This window comes from Acipenser ruthenus, chromosome 7 (assembly GCF_902713425.1).
Source record: "Acipenser ruthenus chromosome 7, fAciRut3.2 maternal haplotype, whole genome shotgun sequence".
Taxonomy (NCBI): domain Eukaryota; kingdom Metazoa; phylum Chordata; class Actinopteri; order Acipenseriformes; family Acipenseridae; genus Acipenser; species Acipenser ruthenus.
The window spans coordinates 63,369,631-63,390,739 of NC_081195.1; the positions used below are offsets into that span (position 1 = coordinate 63,369,631).

The following is a 21,109-nucleotide window of genomic DNA, read 5'->3' on the forward strand; positions in this document are numbered from 1 at the left end:
AAAAAGATTCTCTTTCTACTGAGACCTGCAGAAAGGTTGTTGCTGGTACATCCAGCTCTGAGACTAATGTGAATTACCTAAGTGCAATAATGTGAACTGTATTTTTAGTGTCGTACCATTAATTGACGTCTCTATATTCCACCTCTGTCTATGTAACAGTGCTCTTAGAACATCCATCTGTTAGTCACTGTGCAACTTCCAAACTTTAAAACTTAAATAACATCAGTCTACCTTGCTAATTCTACCATGCTATCTGAAGAGGTCGAAAGCTGAAACGTAGCTATCAATGACTTCTTCTTTTATGGAGCTACATTTGAGACTAAAGTTTATTTACAATCTAGAATTACATATATTGTATGTAGCCCACCGATACCATATACAGTATATTTCTCCGCGACCGTGAAAAATTGTTGAACATTTTCTCACAGTGGTTTTGAATTGGTTCAGTAGCTTTGAGTCTCCACCTAGCGTACATGCTCGTTAGAGCAGTCTGTTGAAAGTTCAAGAAAGTCTCAAGTTCTGGGTGTTGCCACTACCTTGCAGAGGCCGGGCCAATCACACAGCTGGCAGTAACTTTGTAAACAACACGACTGTGATTACTACACGTTGTTCCTTTTAAACGTTAACTGGTAGTTGGTACCGTGAAACAACAAACACTTTAAATTTATGACAACACAAAGGTAAGTGCAGCTCTTTTGCTTCACATACATGCAAATTCTGTTGTCCAGAGCTTCAGATTTACGGTATATTGCGTGCTGTTGGTAAGCACACCCGAGCATCCGAGTGTTTGCAAAAACTGGTTTGTTAATGCACGGCTTACATTTTTTTTCGAGTGTAATTGTTACCTAGTAAACCACATACGCTGTTTTTATTTATTTATTTATTTATTTATTTATTTATTTTAGCCTTGGACCAACAAGTGTGAAACCAGAGCGTTACGGTACAATAGTGTACATACTATACAGACTGTTGCGCTTTTTTTTCTTCTAAAAAACTTGAATGGATAGCAAAACAACGTAGCCAGTCGTGTGCTTCTGTTGAGCGTAATGTTGCGTTTAACCCTCAGATACGGTAGTGCTGAGTTCCATGTAGTGGTTACAACTTAATACAAATGGAAAATAAATAAAGATACTGTTTTGAGACAACGTCTAACACTTGTTTGATTTTTGATTTCAAGATTTGTGGTGGGGGTGGTAAAATCGGGCTTTCAATAACAACCCCACGTATTTCACAAGAGACGGGCTTGTAAGATTTGGTTGAGGGAGGGGGATGGGGGATGTGAAGATTATATAAAGTATGCTCCCTCCTTCTTTAAATCCGTTCAATGCTGACTCTACTTAGCAGCTGTGATCACCACTGGAAATGTGGTTAGTGAAATACTCTTATTATACGAGCAACATTTTCTATCGGTATAATATGTAGACAGGCAATACACTCTCTGAGCAGCTTTCATTAAAAATTGGAATGGAAATACAGTAACAAGTACATGTTTGAGCCAATTTAGCCTAAATTTGTCACACTGAGCTTTAGACAAATCATATGAGACACAGGCACAGGCCTGTGTAATTAAACAGGATTACTGGTTGTTTAGCTGTCTTCTATTTTAAGTTTGCCATAGATAAAGTGTAGTACATCATAAAAAAGAAAACATGATGAAGTGTGATCAGATCTGATAAATGTATAAAAAGCATAGGGAAGCGTGATTAAGCTGCAAGATTGTTACTCTGCATGTTTTGTGATGTTGCTTTTATTTGTTTATTTGCTGTTTCATAGAAATACAACTTGGAAGTTGGGTGCTTCCGAAAATGTTGTGGCAACACAAAGCAACTATTATGACAAGCTCAAAATGAAATCTCAAGTGTTTTGAATTAGAGAAGGAGCACTGTAAGAAATGTGTTCGTGCTTGCATGTTAAGATTGCTGAAGTAGAATTGGCATTAATGGTTAGGAGCTATCCTCTTGAATGTGTGCTTAAGGGTCAATTTGATAGAACTATACCCTGCTTCAATAAGTCACAGCTGTGTTCTAGTAGAGCATTCTACAGCATTACCCTGCTGGAATAAGTCTGTGTTCTAGTAGAGCATTCGACAGCATTACCCTGCTGGAATAAGTCTGTGTTCTAGTAGAGCATTCGACAGCATTAACCTGCTGGAATAAGTCTGTGTTCTAGTAGAGCATTCGACAGCATTAACCTGCTGGAATAAGTCATGGCTGTGTCCTAGTAGAGCATTCTACAGCATTACCCTGCTGGAATAAGTCTGTGTTCTAGTAGAGCATTCGACAGCATTAACCTGCTGGAATAAGTCTGTGTTCTAGTAGAGCATTCGACAGCATTAACCTGCTGGAATAAGTCTGTGTTCTAGTAGAGCATTCGACAGCATTAACCTGCTGGAATAAGTCATGGCTGTGTCCTAGTAGAGCATTCTACAGCATTACCCTGCTGGAATAAGTCACGGCTGTGTTCTAGTAGAGCATTCTACAGCATTGGGGAATCACCATGGATTGCTTGAACTACACAAGAGTACAATTTTTTTTTCTTGAGTAAAGTGATTTTTTGATGATATTTAAACTTATCACAACCAAGCTGCTTTCTGTTTGATTTTCTGATCCTGATTTGAGATATTACAAAAAAGGAAATGACATGTAAGAAGAAAACATTAGAAAACAAAAAACATGCCTCCCCCTTCTATTGAACTTCCTGTTCTCTGTCACTAGCAGATATCACAACTATCATACAGTATGATTAAGTAGAGTGCAGATTCACTTGTCACTAGCCTAGATTATTGATGATTCATTTTAACTCTTTTGAAGCACTAGACCCCCTACACTTGTGCGAAAGCACACTAAATTACTTCAACTTGTTCAATGGTTATTATATGCCCCAAAAAAACTGAAGGAGAAAACAAGAACGGAATGCCTAGCAATTGGCACAGCATGAAACAAATATATATATATATATATATATATATATATATATATATATATATATATATATATATATAATTGATTGAATATTCAGGATATGTAAATTGTTCAGTAAAATTGGGTGTCATATTCAATTATCAAACTTACATCTAGTAAGCAAAATACACATTATGTTATATTGCTTTGGAATATAAATACTCTTTTTGTATGTAAGCTGTCATTCAATTCAAAGAACTATATACAGTTCTACTTTAATTGCTGTTACCTCGGTTCTGCAGAAGAGACGCTACCCTTTCTAATCTTTATATACAGCCACATATGCTGTTGCAGGCATGTATCCATTTAGTGTATGTCCTGTGGCACTTGAACATGAGAACAACAAACACAGATGTGTATTTTACCGCACAGCACAGGATGTGGCTAGAACACACATAAATGTACAGCCAAATGGAGGTTACTGTAAGCTAAGAGATAAACTGAGTGTGATTCAGGGAGATACATGTAGATATTATTATTTATTTATTTCTTATCCAGGGCGACTTACAATTGTTACAAGATATCACATTATTTTTACATACAATTACATTATTTTTACATACAATTTACCCATTTATACAGTTGAGTTTTTACTGGAGCAATCTAGATAAAGTACCTTGCTCAAGGGTACAGCAGCAGTGTCCCCCACTGGGGATTGAACCCACGACCCTCCGGTCAGTCCAGAGCCCTAACCACTACTCCACACTGCTGCCCAATCTGTTTGTAGATATGAGATGGCTAAAAGCCTGGACATGCAGATATTAGATTGTTTTTGAACATCCCAGTGTTTTGTTATTGCTCTTACAAAATAATTTTGTGTAATGGTCCACCTACTCTTCTAGAATGTCCCTAGCCAATCAGAGTGCTCCCTCAAACCCTGCAGCTGCATAAGTGCCCTTAGCCTGGGGGTGCAGATTTTGGTCCACAGTTGAACACCCTGGAGGGTGTTATTTTGCTTATTAAATGGCTTCCTACCTCAACCCTCCTTCACAGTTTAATAAATGTACAAACATGAAAAACACTTATTTATGTTGTTTTGGGTTATAATGTACAATATTAGCAAATAGTTTGAGTTTAAACCAAGAGAAACCGTAAAATCTCTATAAATAAATACATCCATAAAACCAAAACCATAAAATGTGTATAATCTTTACATGCAAGTAGCTTGTCATAGGGCTACAGAGGTACTGTTGACCTCTTATTTCTGCTTTGTTGCCATCTTTAAAAATGCATTCTTGCAAAGTTCTGAAACAAGCATTCATGAGTTATAGATGAGCGTTTGAAGGACTTGTGGTGGAATAATTGACTTCACCTAAATCTTGAGGCGGGGATTTTCCTGGATATTGGTTGATTTGACACGGAATGGCCCTGCTCCCTCTTTCCTTGCCATTTTATCATTTTTTGTTTTGTTTAATAGTAATACAATCAGTGTCGTTCTTGTTAGCAGTTTTCACACACACTGTTCTTAAATCACTTTCACATGCCGTTGTACTAGGGGGAATGTTTTGTTTATGCTCTTAAAAACAGTCATACCTAGGTAATGAAGTATGGTGTTCATTTCCAACAACGTAGACCAAAACTGTAGTAAGATTAATTGTACGGTAACAGTTGATTGTTATGTAGATGTGACTCATTCACTAAAAGAGATACTTTCTCCATGTAAGGTATTGTCCCATTTCGCCTTTCCATTCAGTTGTATACTGCTCAACTGATGCACTTTCCACCTTGTGGGAGGGAGTATTGTATGTTGTACTGGGTACATTTTGTAGGATAGTTATAACAGTACATGCTAGCTGTTTCTAACGTAACAAATCATTCAGTATAGATCTTTTTAAATACAGTTTTTTCACTGCAAATCCACAGTGAGTCAGACTTTTCTTTTGGCAGGGAATACCCTAGTCTTGAGCACCTACTATACAGTCATGAATAAGTGTGGTTCTACCCAGTGTCTTTTGTCCTGGAGGGATGGCAAGGGGCTGGCATACAGAAGGCAAACCTTCAGTACTTTCATGCATCAAACAAAGTAACCCCCCCCCCCCCCCCCCTTCTTTTAAGTGGGATAAACAACGGTGTGGTGAATCAGTGATCAAATAAGCAACAGTTTCATGTACCTAAAGGCAATCAAAAAGTGAATTATTATTTTTACCTATTCACCACATACGGCTGTTTGTCCCTTAGTATGTGGAAACACCTTGGCATCTGGTATTTTCCAGATAGCTACACTGTGAGTTTTTCTGAGGCAGAATTGACCTGTAAGGAGACATTTCTTTAACTCAGTTTCCACTTCTCATCCAAAGATGAGACCTCATGTGGGTTTGTAAGCTAGTGTACCTGTATTGTATAATTACTGCTACAACAGCTGATCCTATCGAAAGGTATCTCCAAAAGAAAATCTACTTCTCATACTGTACATGAACCAGCACGGTTTACCCTATTACTGTATGCAGACAATAGGAGTCCATGATTAAACTCAAGACAGTGCCTTAAAGGTATACTGTAGCAAGAATATTGTCTTACCTTTTTAATTAAAACAAAAATCAGAGGTTATTTATTATTTAGTTTGAGGTGTTTTGTTTATACTTGCTCTATAAGCTGATTTGTTACAAGTAATGTGACCTCACCAGTGCCTTACAATCACATTCTGTGCTATGTGTAGAACACAGGAAATAACAGAAGAAGAGAATAGGGACAGGTACTGTAACAAAAATACTTTGTTCAAAATAAATGTGAGAATGTTGTTTTGCTAATGAGAAGTGTAAAACCAAAGCCTTGGTAATTATATGTTTCTCACGCTTTTGGTGAAAGGTGCTGTAGAAATGTATTGTACATTATACAAGTGTTGAAAGTGTAGCCTTTAATGCATTTTATATAAGTGACTTGCAGAGACTGTTATTATTGTTATTTAGTAATTTAGCAGACGCATTTATCCAAAGCAACTTACAGAGACTTGGGGGTGAACTATGCATCACAACTGCTGCTGCAGAGTCACTTACAATAGGACCTTAGTTTTACATCTCATCCGGTTAAGTGACTTGCTCAGAGTCGCACGCAGTGAGTCAGTGGCTGAGATGAGATTGAACCTGGAACCTCCTGGTAACAAACAAGCCCCTTTCTCGAACCACTGGAGCACCTATACATCCCCTACAACACACGCAGAGACAGAGACAAATTTAGGAATAATACTCCAGAAATGGAAATCTTCCTTTAAGATATGAAAGTTTCCTTTAAGATATGTATGACTGTGTTCATGTCATTTGGTTGTAAAATACAAGGATTTTAATAGAATGCTGAAGGGTAAGGCGAACTAACTGGTCCCACTTCTAGCCCTAGACTGATTTAAAGGTCATTTAAATCATCTTCTGTACGCCACCTCGCCTTCAAATATTTAATGTTAGAGAGCACTCTGAAGCTATATATAGAATGCACTAATGTGCCATGCTGAAACAGAAGTCATTTTCAAAGTTACAGAACCGAATAACTTTTTAGATGCTCTCTTACCCTTGTTTTTATTTTGTCATGCAAATTATTAAGCAAAAGTCATTTGCTGATAATTTAGGATGTCATTCTGTGCTTTCTGGTTTAAAATAAATTATTTCAGTAACGGATGCTGAATTACCAGAAGCACTAACATACGTAATTGAAGTTTAGAGGAAGTTGTGTGAACAGCTGGGGAAATCTCACTGCCTATTTACAAGAATCAGCAGATTATACACATGTGATTTCCAGATTAGTTACTGAAGTAAATATTTATCAACAGGTGTATTGGCTCGCCGTACTCAATGAGTGCCCCAAATGACAATTAATTTATTTATTTGACAAATGAGCCAGGACATGGCAGGTTTCAGAAGTCCAGGGCTTGAATTAGGGCTCTTTAACACCTCTTTAGGAATGACCTACAGTTTAGATATGCAGTAATGCTATATTTCCAAAAGGAAGATTAAAGAAGTTCTTATATTAAGTAAGGAGTGCTTATTACGAGGAATTTTAATAGTACTGGAGAAATGGATTCAGCTCTCTTCATGCTAGGCATTGGAAGTTTACTTTTTGGAAAATCCTACAAGGTAGGGTGTTTTGTGAGATATTTATTGTTGTCCAGAAATGTCCATTTTTTTAAATAGAATATTGAAATAATATTAATACTAGATGTTTATGTTTCCATTTTCTTTTTTCTCTTTTTTATTGAATATTCAAACAGTTTTTTTAATAATATGTACATGATAGATAACAGTATGGTTCTCAGTTATTTCTTCTACAAGATTCAAGACATTTGTGAACTTTACTAGTAAATGAAACTTTTTTTTGCAAAGTTGTGGTTTTTTCCATTTTTAACATCTCTAAAATATATTGTTTTAGTGTCACCTAATTAAGCAAATACATTTTTCTTACAGCACTATCTTGTAAACACTTTGTGCTTTAAAATCAATGAGTTGTTAATTTGGATTAAGGCAAATTTTATTAACCAACAAAAGAAGGCACTCAGTTTGTCAGTACATCACAGCTGGACATGCTGAAGTATAAATCAGATACAGTATAGAATTATTATTAAAAAAACAATATAAATCCTTATCTCAATTTTGATATTATGTACTGTATGACTTGCAATTAATGTTATTAAAAACATGGTGCAAGGCAGCCTAAACAGTATGAGGTGTTATTTGTTGCTGTACACTTAATCTGGGTGATTTACAGAACCATATGGACAGCCTATGAGATTAACAGTTGAACACATGTAGTATTGATAGTGTTTTGGATACTGTTTTGCTGGTTCATGTGAAGTTGAATTTAAAGAGCAACTGAATTCAGTGTTGTATTGTAACCATCTGTAAATTACCAGCATTTGTTTGACGTCAAGACTTCCTGTAGCTTTTCATAGGCTTTCTGCAGAAGGGTGCAGTTTAGTGGAAGCTTTGTAAACAGTGCTCTGATACTGAGAAACAGAACTACCGTGAAACCTGAACTAACTAACAGGTACAGCAAAGTGACTGAATATTGGTGTCTGCCAAAGACATGTGACTGCCTATTTAACTCTTTAATAAGTTACTTTACTGGTCTGCTGTTTTTAAGTGGTGATATCTCTCCTATGTAGATACCAGTCAGAAGTGAAGAACGAGTTGAGGTGTCTCTGTCAGTCAATTAAAAAAACAACTTCAACTTACTGTTTGGTAAAAACAAGTGACTGATTGATTCATTAATACTGTGTTTTACTGTGTTTGGTTTTGTGTATATTCTGTAATGTGGAGACAGGAGTCATTATACTTGATTGTTTCTTGAAAAATGACATCCAGTTTACACTAAAACAACTTCATTTGCACTGTAGCCTATGCTTCTCTGTACTGCTGTCATAGAAGTTGAATATTTCTCGCAGTGTTTCCATTCATTTTTCTTGTTTACTGCAACCAGCAGTGGAGAGTTGAATGTAGATCTGGTGACTAATTATCTGACCAGTTATAATATGTTCTGCTTTGTTTTGTTTTTCTCCGTTGTTGAGGCGTGTGGTGTCATTCTCTTGCAAACCCTCAAAAAACATTTTCCGCTGTGGTATGACATTGAAGCCAGAAACGAAACTCAGTGTTCTCTGCACCTGCCCCTAAAGTGTCACTCTCTTGAGCTGTACTGACTCCTCAGCAGCCACCTATTGTATCTATCTTGTAAGATAATTAGGTAATTATGGAAAGTTAATTGGGACATGAAAATTGTCATGTTTGAGTTTGGAATACAATAAATAGGTCTCTTTGTGGGGCATAGAAAGGATGAAAGAAAGAAAACCATGAAGGAAGAATAAGAAGAAAAGAAATAGAGCATAAAAAAGAATAAGGAATTACAGAAAAAAGGGAAAGTATAAGACAGTAAAGAACATTGGAAATACAGAAAGTAAGAGAAGCAGGAATTAAATTATATAATTACAAAATGAAAACAGATAGACAGTGAGAGAAAGTAATCCACCCTTCTAGGTGTATGTGCTTTAAAATCTACATTATTAAAGTCTCTGAAAGACAAACCTCAGTTTTCATTATCCTTGGGAATGATAATGATATGGCATATTTTATGTTTGAATGCATTTCAGCTTCAAAAGTTGGCACCTTGTACAGTAGATTTTTACAGTAATTGGACTTGTGTGGCTGCAATTCGAATCACTTGAATAAATAAGCAAATAGCGCCATCCGGTGGCCATATGGTGCAAGTATTATTATTTTTTCAACTCCAAGCTTCAGTGTTCCACAAGCATGTTATGTGTTAATTAAGGTTTACAAGATTCTGCAATAGTTTGATCGTTTGTTCACTCCTCAGATTTTAGCAGGAGACAGACCTTGTTGAAAGTCTAGTTTGTTTCCGTTCCCCGATCGTAGTTTTTAGTTTAGTCAACACATTTTCTCAATAGAGTTGTTATTCTTGTTTTTATTGTGTTCTCATTTGGCACCCCTAAAAAGTTGACTTTACTAAAAGTATAGCAGAGTACAATAAAGCATGTTAAAACATAGGTAAGCATAGTAAAGCCCAGAGAGGTAAAGCATATATATATAAAAAAAGGCAAGAAGTGATCATGGAAAAAACACAAGAGTATTTCAAAATTACAGTGCACATTTACCATGTTAAACTTTTATAAGGATGTCAAACCTTGAATGTAAATGTAGGTCAAGATCAGATTCATCAAAATATGGCAGAAGGAGACAGTTCACAGGTTTTACATTTGTGCATTGTAGGCAAGCTATAAAAATAGAGTCAACTTTGCTTTGTCTAACAGAGAAGAATGCAGTTTCAGAAAGTAAAATCGTAAACATTTTCTATTCTGATGTTGATGGAGATAACGTTACAGTGCAGGCCTCTTGCAAATTATTACAGAAGTTCCTATGAAACTATACTTTTAAAAACAGTGATTATTATCAACCTGGCAAATGTATTTTTCCCACTCACACTCTGCTAATAAACATTTGGTAGAGCAAATTCTTGGGGGGTTCTCCAAAAAGTAAAAAAGAATACTTTGGTATTACTTCTTTTGGACACCTACTGGTTATGAATGTCTGCAAATGATGTTCTTGTCAAACTCACTGTGGCAGGACGGCTCCGTGGTGACGTCCCCAGACCAGGAAGTTGATACACACAGGTACTGCGTTTTGAAGCGGTGTGCATATTTATTAAATTCCAAAAATAAACAAAACACGTACAATAGACTGCTCACAGAGCCAAATAAAAGTGCATACAAACAGAAATCCAATCACAAAAATACCTCCACCAAACAAGTACCATGCTGGTCCTTCCAGCACTCATAAAAATTGATCTTTCTCTTTACTTCTCTCTCATGTACCTCCTCTCTCACGTACATCCTCTCTATACACCCACCCCCTTTCAGCAAACGCTGCAGCTTTTTATACATGTGGTTGTCTCCAGATTAGCAAACACTTCATCAAAATGGAGATAACCACATTCTGCACGAGACTTTTATATCTGCGTGGTCAACAGCTAGTCTGTTAATAATTCATTCGCTGCCGAACGTGCATTCTCACAAGATGTCTGGCAGAGATGAGTTGCTAGCAGTTCTGTGCATGCGCAGTTAGCAAAAAGACACTATCAACGGGGAGGCACTGTTGGTTACGACACCGGCATCAGGTTTTTTTGGCCCCGGGCAAAGGAGCTCCAGTCGGTCCCCCCTTCACCCCCAAATAAAATATTTTTCTATCAAAAAGGTTTTCATAATATGTAGTCCCTCGCTAAACTGGACATGTCTGGAGACATGAGTTGTGTGATTTAAAAAAAAAACCCCAAAAAAACAATTGTAATAAATCTGTACAGTAGGCCTATACACAAATCAAATCTTTCTTTTTACTTTAGCCTACCGGTAGCACACAATAAGCCATGCTGCTGCATTTTACACATTACTGTACAGTGTGAAAATAGTAAAAAAAATATATATATATATATATGTTTAATTAAAACTACCGTTTAATTTTAGCGCATTTTCTTTTTTACTTTAACTTACTTTAGTACACAATTAACAGAAAACAGAACACACACAGAAATAATATTTTTTAAATTTGCATATAGAAAATGTGACTGTGTACTTTTCTTTTTTTTTGTAGTAATTTTTTGAGTTTCTTTTTATTTGGAGGTTCCAGAGGTTCGGCAGGTTTCATTTTTGCTTAGTTGCTGTGATGTGATAGATGTTATAAGCTAAGCACTTTTACTGACAGGTTCCCAGAACACATCTTAAACACTTGAACAGAATTATTAGTAAAACATACTGTTCTCTTTTGCTTTTTGTAAGACAATATCTGATATGGTTAATTTTGAATTTCAACAAATGCAAATTATCGCAATAACTTGGGAGAGGCTGTTGCTATGACTTTTTTTTAGGCAGAACAATTTTAAAACATAGTAGAATTGCAGCTTTTGGCAAGAAAAAAAAGAGAATGTTTCATTCAACAACGTTACATTATCAGGCTAGTCGCTGCACTTTCGATGTCCCAAAGCATGAACACTTTCCTTTAAGCCTTTTAACTTCTCACAGAAACTGCCATTTGGGGACACCCCTGGTGAGCTTGGCAGGGGCGGCCCCCCCCAAATGATGCTCCTGAGAGGAGCCCGGCTCTTTTGCATAGTGGTTGACGCACACTTGCCCCCAGCCTCTGTCCTGTTACACTAAACTTAAGCTCATTATTTGCCATGCTTATTGCCTATCTCAGCACTGATATGAGCTGAGGAAGCATATCAGTGTTGCACAGGCTTCACTGTGCCCACAGCTTCAACAATAGGCCTCAGTTATCCACACAACTCTGATATGCTTCCTCTTCAATTTAGAACACCCTAGAAAACCTCTTAATAAGCATGGCAAATAATAAGGTAAGCAGAAACAATGGTGAATTTTACAGAACACATAATGGGATGTAAAAAATCTGTGATATCTTTTAACAATTGTAAGTTGCCCTGGATAAGGGTGTCTGCTAAGGAATAAATAAGTAATATTATACAGTTAAAAATAGAAATATTTGCATTAGGGAAATGTAGCAGGTGATTTAGTGATGTGTGCCTCTTGATTTATAGAATTGTGTTTTCTAAACAGTGCTTAGCTTTTTGAACAAACTGTGTCCAGTGCATGCCAATAATAAGGCTTAATAATTACTGAAAAACTCCTTTTTATAAAACTAATCTCAGTACCTTTAAAACTCTATGTAGTAAAATGCATATGAGGAAATGTACAGAAAAAAAATCTTGTTCTCGTCTGTATTTATTAAATAACTGTATAACAAGCAACAAACTAGAGAAGTGAACATAGAAAAATGACTACATATTCATCTGGAGGTAAAGCTTTATAGTTTTCGCTCAGAAGTGTATGTAAATTTGAATAACACATTGAAATGTTTGTCTGAAGTTATACATTTTATATTGTTTTATTTAGTATTGTATACTGGATTTTTATGAAGTAAAGAAGCACTGTATCCTAATCGCATATCAAAAAAAGAGAAAAAAGATATCTTTAATTTATGTATAAAATTAGCTTTATGTCCATATCAATACAGACAAGGGTTGCTTAAGTCTGCTTAAAATATATCCTTTTACAGTCATGGAACCCCAAACTTGTACTATAAAAAACTCTGTTCACTGCCTCCTCACTGGAACCCACAGAGGTTCTTAAAAAGGGTTACAGCATTTCTTTAGGAGACCACAATGAATGGATCTTTACCAAAACACATAACGATTCCACACAGTTACGATTTGCAGCATTAAAACATATTTGAAAATGTGGTTTTGTGTGCATGTGGATATAGAAGTATAATATGAGGAGTCAATCATAATGTGTTTTTTTGTTTGTTTGGGTTTTTTTATTTTTATTTTTTTATGCAGACTGTCCCTCTACAGTTGGATTCATTTTAAGAATAAGAATTCATACAACATTAATTTTAATTATAATAAACGTCTGTGTTCTGTTCAGTTTTAATCAAATGTTTTTTTTTTTAATGTTATTTTTTAAATTGTATTTATTAATATTATAATACTTTAATTATTATCCCTGTGAATGCAATTGTCAGTAATAAGGTTTGATTAAACAGGCAGCATCACAGCAAGTACAATTTATTACACGTCAAGTGCTTTAAATTGCTAATGCACGACACATTAACAGGATGCAAGAAAAAAATCGTTTGTTTTATTTCCTGTATGAAAGATCTAATGTACAGTCCAGGGTCGAGTGTGTTTCCTACTATGGTGTATAGTTACACTTCGATTGCTGCAATCCGCTGGAGGATGACCTAAACAACATGATTTCTCTTGCAGTTTCACCATCTGCTATTTGTTTTTCTCTAAAATAACTCTATACAGTTTATTTAAAGATGAATAAACAGTAATATCATCAGCATTTCATTTAAATATAAGAGCCTATTTTTGTATTTTGAGATTTTATTTGCTCTTAATAAGACTTTAGAAAAGAAAATGGGTTCAGAAGGTATTCTGAATATTTATTTTAAGTTTGAGACATTATATTTAAAAACCAATTTGCCAGCATGTTAGATAACAAAACAAAGAGTGCCTCTAACTTTGTCTTGTTTATGACAGAGGTCTAATTTTCATTTGAGTAATTAATTTATATTGTAACATCATGAGCTACGATATTGTAAACGATTTCATAATGTGAAGAAAAAGTACACTTTTACAAAACTAAAGCTCAAGTAAATGCAATTATTTTAGGCATACTGTTACTGGTTAAAAAATGACCAAATAACAACACGTCTGATTAAAATATATATATATATATATATATATATATATATATATATATATATATATAATCAAATCGATATCAAATTAGTTTAAAAATGTAATTGAGTCACATTTGAATGCATTTGTTTTGTTGTTTACAGTACTTATTTCTGGTTGTCAAAACAGTACAGTCTTTTACAAGATAACTTATTTAGTTGAAAGTAATGACATTATTTTGTCGGGCAGATTATTATTATTATTATTATTATTATTATTATTATTATTATAGGTATTAGTATTTAACTATTTATATTTTCAATTTATGAAATAAGGAAAATTATGCACAAACTGAGTTCAGAAGTAATTTAATCACAGTAACTAGTTTCTGCTTTTAGTTTATATAGTTTATTTAGCTTTAGAAATGTCAAAAAATACTTTTTTTTATTGTTATTAATATTAATTATAAACTGAGTGGAATGTTGGCCATTATCGCTTTTGTACATTTACAATATAACTCTGTTTTAAGAAATAGTCTTTTACAAATTGTTTCATTTGTAATAGTGTGAGAGCATTTCATTATAATAAACAGTTTCATCATTTTTTTTTGTAAGGAAAAGCTAATGGAATCAGTATGACGAGATGCAAGTTTTATCCATGTAATTTCGGTTCAGGTATATTGTGTAACGGGGTAAACACACAGAATACAATGTTATATTTGGTGACCTTGGTCTTGACCCCTTAGATATGAGGAGCAATGTTGCCATGCCCCAAATATTAAAAAGGCTTTAGGTGAAAATATTATCACCAAGAATTTAGTGGAAGATCTTTTGAAACATTTCATTTATGATCAGGAATCAATAAATAAAGTTACACAACTTCTTCAAGAATCGCCATACAGAGGGTCACTTCAACAATTAATAACCTACCAAAACATTCATACTTTACCCATTGGTCCTGCCACTTATAGTGGAACAGGTATTAGGACGCACCTGAAATATGAAACTTCCTTTGCGGTGTGGTGTCAAGTGGGATCCTAATACATGTTGCGCAGGAAGTGAATCTACAGTGTAGTTGTAGGATAAATGGACTTCATCTGCTTTCCATAGAAGTTTGATAAACTAGAAGATCTTGTTACAAATGTGTTATGTTAATGAGGTGCTGTAAGAAAATATTTTTAAAAGCTTTGGTTATTACAGCCGAACCTCCCCGAAAAATAAAACATAAGGCAGTCATGTGACCCACTGGGTGACAGACCTCAGGAACAAACGGTGACACCTTAATCCAATCACACTGTGCGACTTCATAGAAACGCAGTAACTGCAGTGAACACTGGACTGCATTGTTTTGTACTAATAGGCATGCTAGACATGGCTCTGAGGTAGATGATTAGCTAAGTGTCTTTGGTTGTTTGAATTAAACTGTATCAATAAATATCTGTGTGCAATCAATTCAAATGTTAAGTTTGATTCAAGTGAGTGTGTTTTTGTTTTTTTACAATTTCTATTAAAATGTATTATGTTAAAATATAAATAATTCACATTTCTCAGTCTACAAAGTTAGATAATTGCTGCTGTTACTTTTTCTAATAATAATGTTTACCCTTTAAAAAAAACATATATGTATATATAATATAGATAGATAGATATTAGTACTAAAACAAAGAAAAACAGAAGGCATGCAATTAAGTATAACTGACATTACAGAACATCGGAAATTTAGTTGATGGCACCATACTGTTTCACTGTAAGGGTCTAATTACCATTAATGAAGGCAAATAAAATAGTTCATGTAAAAGCAGCTGGCATTTTGTAATATCTAACATAATACTATGTATATGGCAGACAAATCACACAACATAATAACCTGAACAACTGAAATCGCACTGTGCTACTTTTGGAGAGTGTGTTTATTAGTCGCTTGTTTTGATTTTTCCTGCAGTGGTCACTAGATGGCAGTAAAACTGCATATTGGATGCTCAATGGTTAGCTGAGCCTAGAGACTACCAATTGATAACTTCTTAAAAGATACAGTTTGCTTATATCATACCCTTCACCTTAATAAAAGATTCTAAACCTGATCTCGTTATCTAAGTCAACTCGTGTAATTGTTATTTCTTTTATTTTTTTAATACTGAAAATAAATTATGAACATTTAAAAAACATTACCTTTTTTGGGCTAAATAATTGGTGCTCATCAAAAAAGATATGTGCAATGACTAAACTGCCCGCTGTTATACTATCAAGAGCTAGGGATTAACTCATCACTTGTATAATTGCCCTTGTAGGTACAAAAGCCATCACTCAGTGTTTACACAAATGAAACAAAAAAACAACAACTGTAAATATATATAATTTCATGCAAAGAGCAGCCCAGATTAAATCTACTTTTTTAGTGGGAGTTCAGTTAATGAGGGGATTTGAGATGCAACATACTGATCACTTATGTGATGCACCTGTTTACAGTACCTGCAGACATCAGTAAACAGAAAATATTTGCAAATGCAAGATGCAAATTATAGATTTACATTTTCAGTGGGCTACTAACAAACTGGCTCTCTCTTTTTTTTAAGTATACCTGCATGGGGCCAACTTGGATACTTAATCCCATATTCTAGAGATTTTATCTTAGTTTCTTTTGTCTGGAGCACTTAATATGTGGGCTAAAATGGGAGCATATGGCTTTTTTTCACACTGAAAGTCCTCACACGTAGCTTGCCCTCTTTCAGAGGGGACCCACCACTTCTTGTTTCGTTCAGAGTGATCCGTTTTCGGTCCACAGGTATTATGGATCAGCTTCACTCTTCTGGACTGTGTTTTGATACCGACTATTCTGTTTGTGCTGCATTTGAGGGTTAAATAGATACATTACAGGTGGTGTCCTACAATTGTGTTTTCAATTTATCCTAAAACATTACTCTGGCTTCTGGTTACCACATTCTTCTATAGTTTATCCTTCTGTTCACCAAAAAGCTGCAGAGAATGTGTTTGTTTACGTTCCAGTTAGTTTACATTCCACACAGTCAGGTTTTTGCTGTTGGGACAACACTTGCAGTGGCAGAAGGTCATAAATGTTATCTACAAGCTTTCTTTTTTTATCATTGATGAAGCAAAACAAAAATGATTTGCCTTTTCCCAGATTGGGTTTTTGTTGTACATTTAACATTTTAGAGAAAACATAAACTGTACAAGGTTTCCGAACACCTGCCACAGAACTGTCAATAGGATGTAGGTCTTCTGACAAGTTTCAAATTGCTCTGGATGGATATGCGACCAGTAGTTCAAGTGTTTGAATTTTGGTATCTGTCGTCTTTATTATTTGTATTTTAATTCCGCTAATATCTAAACATGGATTATGATAGACCATGTGAATGATGGCTCTTCGGTATGATTTTCTATGGAGTTGTGAAGCTGACCACTGGCTTCTTACTGTTCTTCAGACCAATCATCTTCCACTGCTGCCACAAACACAGCGTAGACAGCATCAGTACATTATGCACCCTGTCAAACGTGCAGTATAGGCTAGTTCAAATTGTGTGGTTGGCACATCCATTCTGGTGGGAGGTTGGGGGTGACAGGAAAAGTACAGATGATTCATTGCACAAAAAAAAATATTAAACAGCTTGTTGTTATTAACCTGCACTGGGAATGCATCACACTTATATATACAGTATCTTGATATATATATCAAGTTACTGAGCATCTCAGAATCCATATGTCTTTATGTATGTACGTTTGTCACACAAATATTTTTACTTGTACTTTGTCCATGTACATACAGCGGCTGTAGGTCCTGGTGGACCGACACACCAGCAGACACCTCTGTATAAAACAGCAAGTGCTTCTGTACATGAGCTTAGCTTCTGTTGAGATTTAGTTTTAAAACAAATCTGTTGCAAACTAGACCTAACCCACGAACTATCCCAAACTGAAATGTTTTGCACTAGGTTTTGTCGGAGAAAGTTTGTGTACAGTGTAGTATGCAAGCACTCCTTAAGTATAAACGCTAGTCAGCACCAACATCAGGTTTGTAAAACGTATGTATTTATTTGTTTTAATCAAATGTCCATTAATTTAAGTTATAGAGACTTTTAAAAATGGTTTACAGTTTGTTTTGAGGGTTTAGGAAACCAAGTGATTGGAGGTGTTCAACCATGCAAGTGCTGATTGCATGCAACGTGTAGGATGGAGAACAAAGCTTGTAAATGCCAGTGAATCATTGTGTCTTATGGAAACTGATCTCATTGCTGTAGATAAACAGGGGAAACTGTTCTGGACAGTTAATCTGCCAGGGAATTTCCTTAAAATGCTGGGGATTTTTTTTTTTTTTTTTCTTGGCATTGAAAAGCAGAATACACACATTCTACCTGTACCTGTTGATGTCATGCAAATGCTAATACCTAAAGGATTGAGCGTCAGTATTTGATTTTATCTAACACAGCAGTTATTGTTGCATCCGGAACACAATTCCGTTTATTGTTAAGAGTTTGTTTTTATACCTGTATTATCCCCACTAATATAGCTTTGTAAAATGTTTGTTTGGACAGAGCCATGAGTAAATTGCAATTTCAGTGCAATGTTGTCTTATTGACTGACATTATATCAGTCATATCAAAACCTATAGACTCCATCCATAGGCACTGTAGCAGAACCTTCAGCACCCAGTCCCTGCGAAAAAGCATTTGAAAAGATACAAGTTCAATAAAGAGAATGAGTGAGTATTTTAATCAAATACACATTTCTCTGTATTGGCTCATTTTACTGCATGCAGTTATTATTACTCAAGTTTTTTTCACAGAAACAAAATGTTCCATGAATTGGGCCCACAGTGTCACAGTAACAACAATGTAAAAATGGCGACTGACTATTTTCTGGCACTGCTTGTATACAGAAGATTGTGTTTTGCTACTTTGAGAATACTATCGCGATGAGATTTTATTGACATTGATAGAGAAGCTTTTTTTTTTTTACCATACTTGACAGTAATATTTTTCAAATCTCAGATAAGACGTTTGTTAACTTTTTTGTGTGTCGTTATTGGCTGTATATGCCATTTTGCCGTTTAAAATATTTTCTTTGAAGTCAATTTCTGCTGCCATCCATGGTCATGATATCGGCAAAATAACTAATAATTAATACTCAGAATGTCTCAGGCTACTAACATCATAGACTAGTTTTGCAATTGGACTTGTGTAAATATGAAGATTAGACACCCTGCTAAATCCAGGATACTAACTTTAAAAGTCTAGAAAAAAAGGGTAGGACAGAATGGAGCTCTCACAGAGGAACTTTGCAAAGGGCCCCCCAGAAAGCTGACAACCAAACACCCCCTCTATGCTCCCAGCTAAATGTTGTATACCTTTTTACAAAGGCACCGACATATTACATGGCTTATGGCTTGAAATTAGTCCACACTGTCTATATAAACAGAGGCTGGAGCCACTGGGAGCTTGTTTGCTCTGAACTAACTCTTTGAAATGGTTCCTTAACCAGTCCGTGTAAACAGAACAGTGAACTGAAATTGTTTCTCCTTCTCCACACAGTGGAGCTCTGTATTATAGCTTTGTAATAACTGTTTCTGACAGAACTTTTTCAAAAGAGGAAAAGGAGTACCGTCCTGTTGGTAATTGCCCTTTCCTTTTGTCTTGACAACATATGATTAATTGCTTAATTAAAATGAGCATTTAGCTTAGATGGGTAATTAAGCCAGATTTATTGTGTGCACCAATTAAGGGCAAAGTTCATTGCTGTGGTTACTAATCAGTAATTTAAAAAAAATAAATAATTTGACTTTGAGCTGTGAACAACCAAATGTAAGTAGGTAGGTAGGGGAATGTCTATTTATCTCTATATCTTTCTACTTTATCTATGTCTCTATCTATCTTATCTACTTTTCTATCAATTATGGTTGTGAACATTTGTCTACCTACCATCTGATTGCTGTATACTATCACTTTGGTTTAATTACTGATTATCTACAACAGTATATTTATACTGTGTCCTATTTTGACAGACCTGCTTAGTTTTAGTCTTTTTTCATGCTTAATATATAATGAAAGAATATTGTGGTGTCCTTGCACAAACCTTGGTTTCTGCCAGGTTTTGCAAACCGCAAGTCAGACTGGCAACTTGTGTGAAGTGATTAATTGTTGACCCCGCATAGCATTCACAGAAAGGCGTTCATGCCAGTTTGCACAGATCACAATTCCTCTGACCGGATGCTGAGGCTCCCTATCTCATTGCCAGGACTTGTTCGAAACACCTGAAGATTTTTGGCGGACATCCCAGTTTCGATTTCAGTATTTTTATTTTTTTTGCCAAAGCTCACCAAATCTTGCCTTTCATTTGTATGCTAGCTGTCTATGCATTCAACCTTACATGCATATAAAAAGATGCATACTGTATGGTACATACAAAACTGCACACACATCTGCATATCTCTTTACATTCATTTTGGAAATACATGCTTGCTTAAAAGAATTAGAAACATGCTGGCTGATACGCATTCAGAAATGCATGCATAACTGTAACCGTTTTAAAACTTGGCTTCTCTTTACACAAAACCCCTTGCTAGGATCCAGACCAGCTAAAAAGCTCCCAATTGCAAAGTTCTTATAAATAGAACTGTCTGCACGGGGTGTACTCAGCATTAGCTAGAGAAGCTTGATCAGCAAAAGTCCTGTTGTTGGCGAAACATTCATGTTAAAAAAGGTTGTTTTTAAATTGACCTATCCATATTGGGTCCAGTTTGGATCAGGTACTGTCCAACTTTGCCAGGATGTGAAGCTGCTAGACTGGCAATCCCAAGCAGACACTTTATAGCTTTGCATTGCGGAGCTGACAGCTTTTACAGCATGGGAGGTACTGTATTTTAACCAGGAGCTGAGCGGCTAGTAGCATACAGTGACAGTGCTACCATCACACACTGACTTTGAAAGCCACAGCATATCTATATAGGTTGGGTAATGATCTTAAAAAGTCTTAACAAGTACTGTACAGAAACAAATGTTCTCTTTGTTTGAACTTCAGTAGATCTCACACACAGTTAATATAGACTTTCCCACTGCCTGTGCCAACAGTCTTAAGTCATTTATGAAGTGGCGCTGAGTTTGGGCTCGAAGTTATGGAAGGAGCTTGTGTGTTTTTTGCGCTGACAGAATGGAAAATGTCTGTGCTAATGCAGGGAAGCAAAGAAAAAACACTGATATCCAGTCAAGAACCATATACTTTATATGTGCATATAATTCAAAAACAAAAAACAATATACCTAAGGTTTTTGTATTTGGTTGAAAAATATTACAAATATAAGAACTAGAAGTGTTAAGACCAGAAAATACCAATTTTAAAGTTAAGGTTTGATGGTGATTTTCTTGTAGTTTGTACTTTATTTTGGAACGTGCATAGTGTATATTTCTAACAGCATGCTGAGATGAAAAGTTGCGTCTGCTTTGTTGAAGTTTAAAC

General features: G+C 35.4%; 1 protein-coding gene across 1 annotated transcript in view; it reads left to right on the forward strand.

Moving 5' to 3' along the window:
- Positions 1 to 549: 549 nt before the first annotated feature.
- LOC117415323 (G1/S-specific cyclin-D2) overlaps positions 550 to 21,109 on the forward strand; it is a 202,542-nt gene continuing 181,982 nt past the window's right edge. The window contains exon 1 of the mRNA XM_034025524.3: positions 550 to 680. The gene's annotated coding sequence lies outside the window, so the exon portion shown is untranslated. The remainder of the gene's footprint in view (positions 681 to 21,109) is intronic.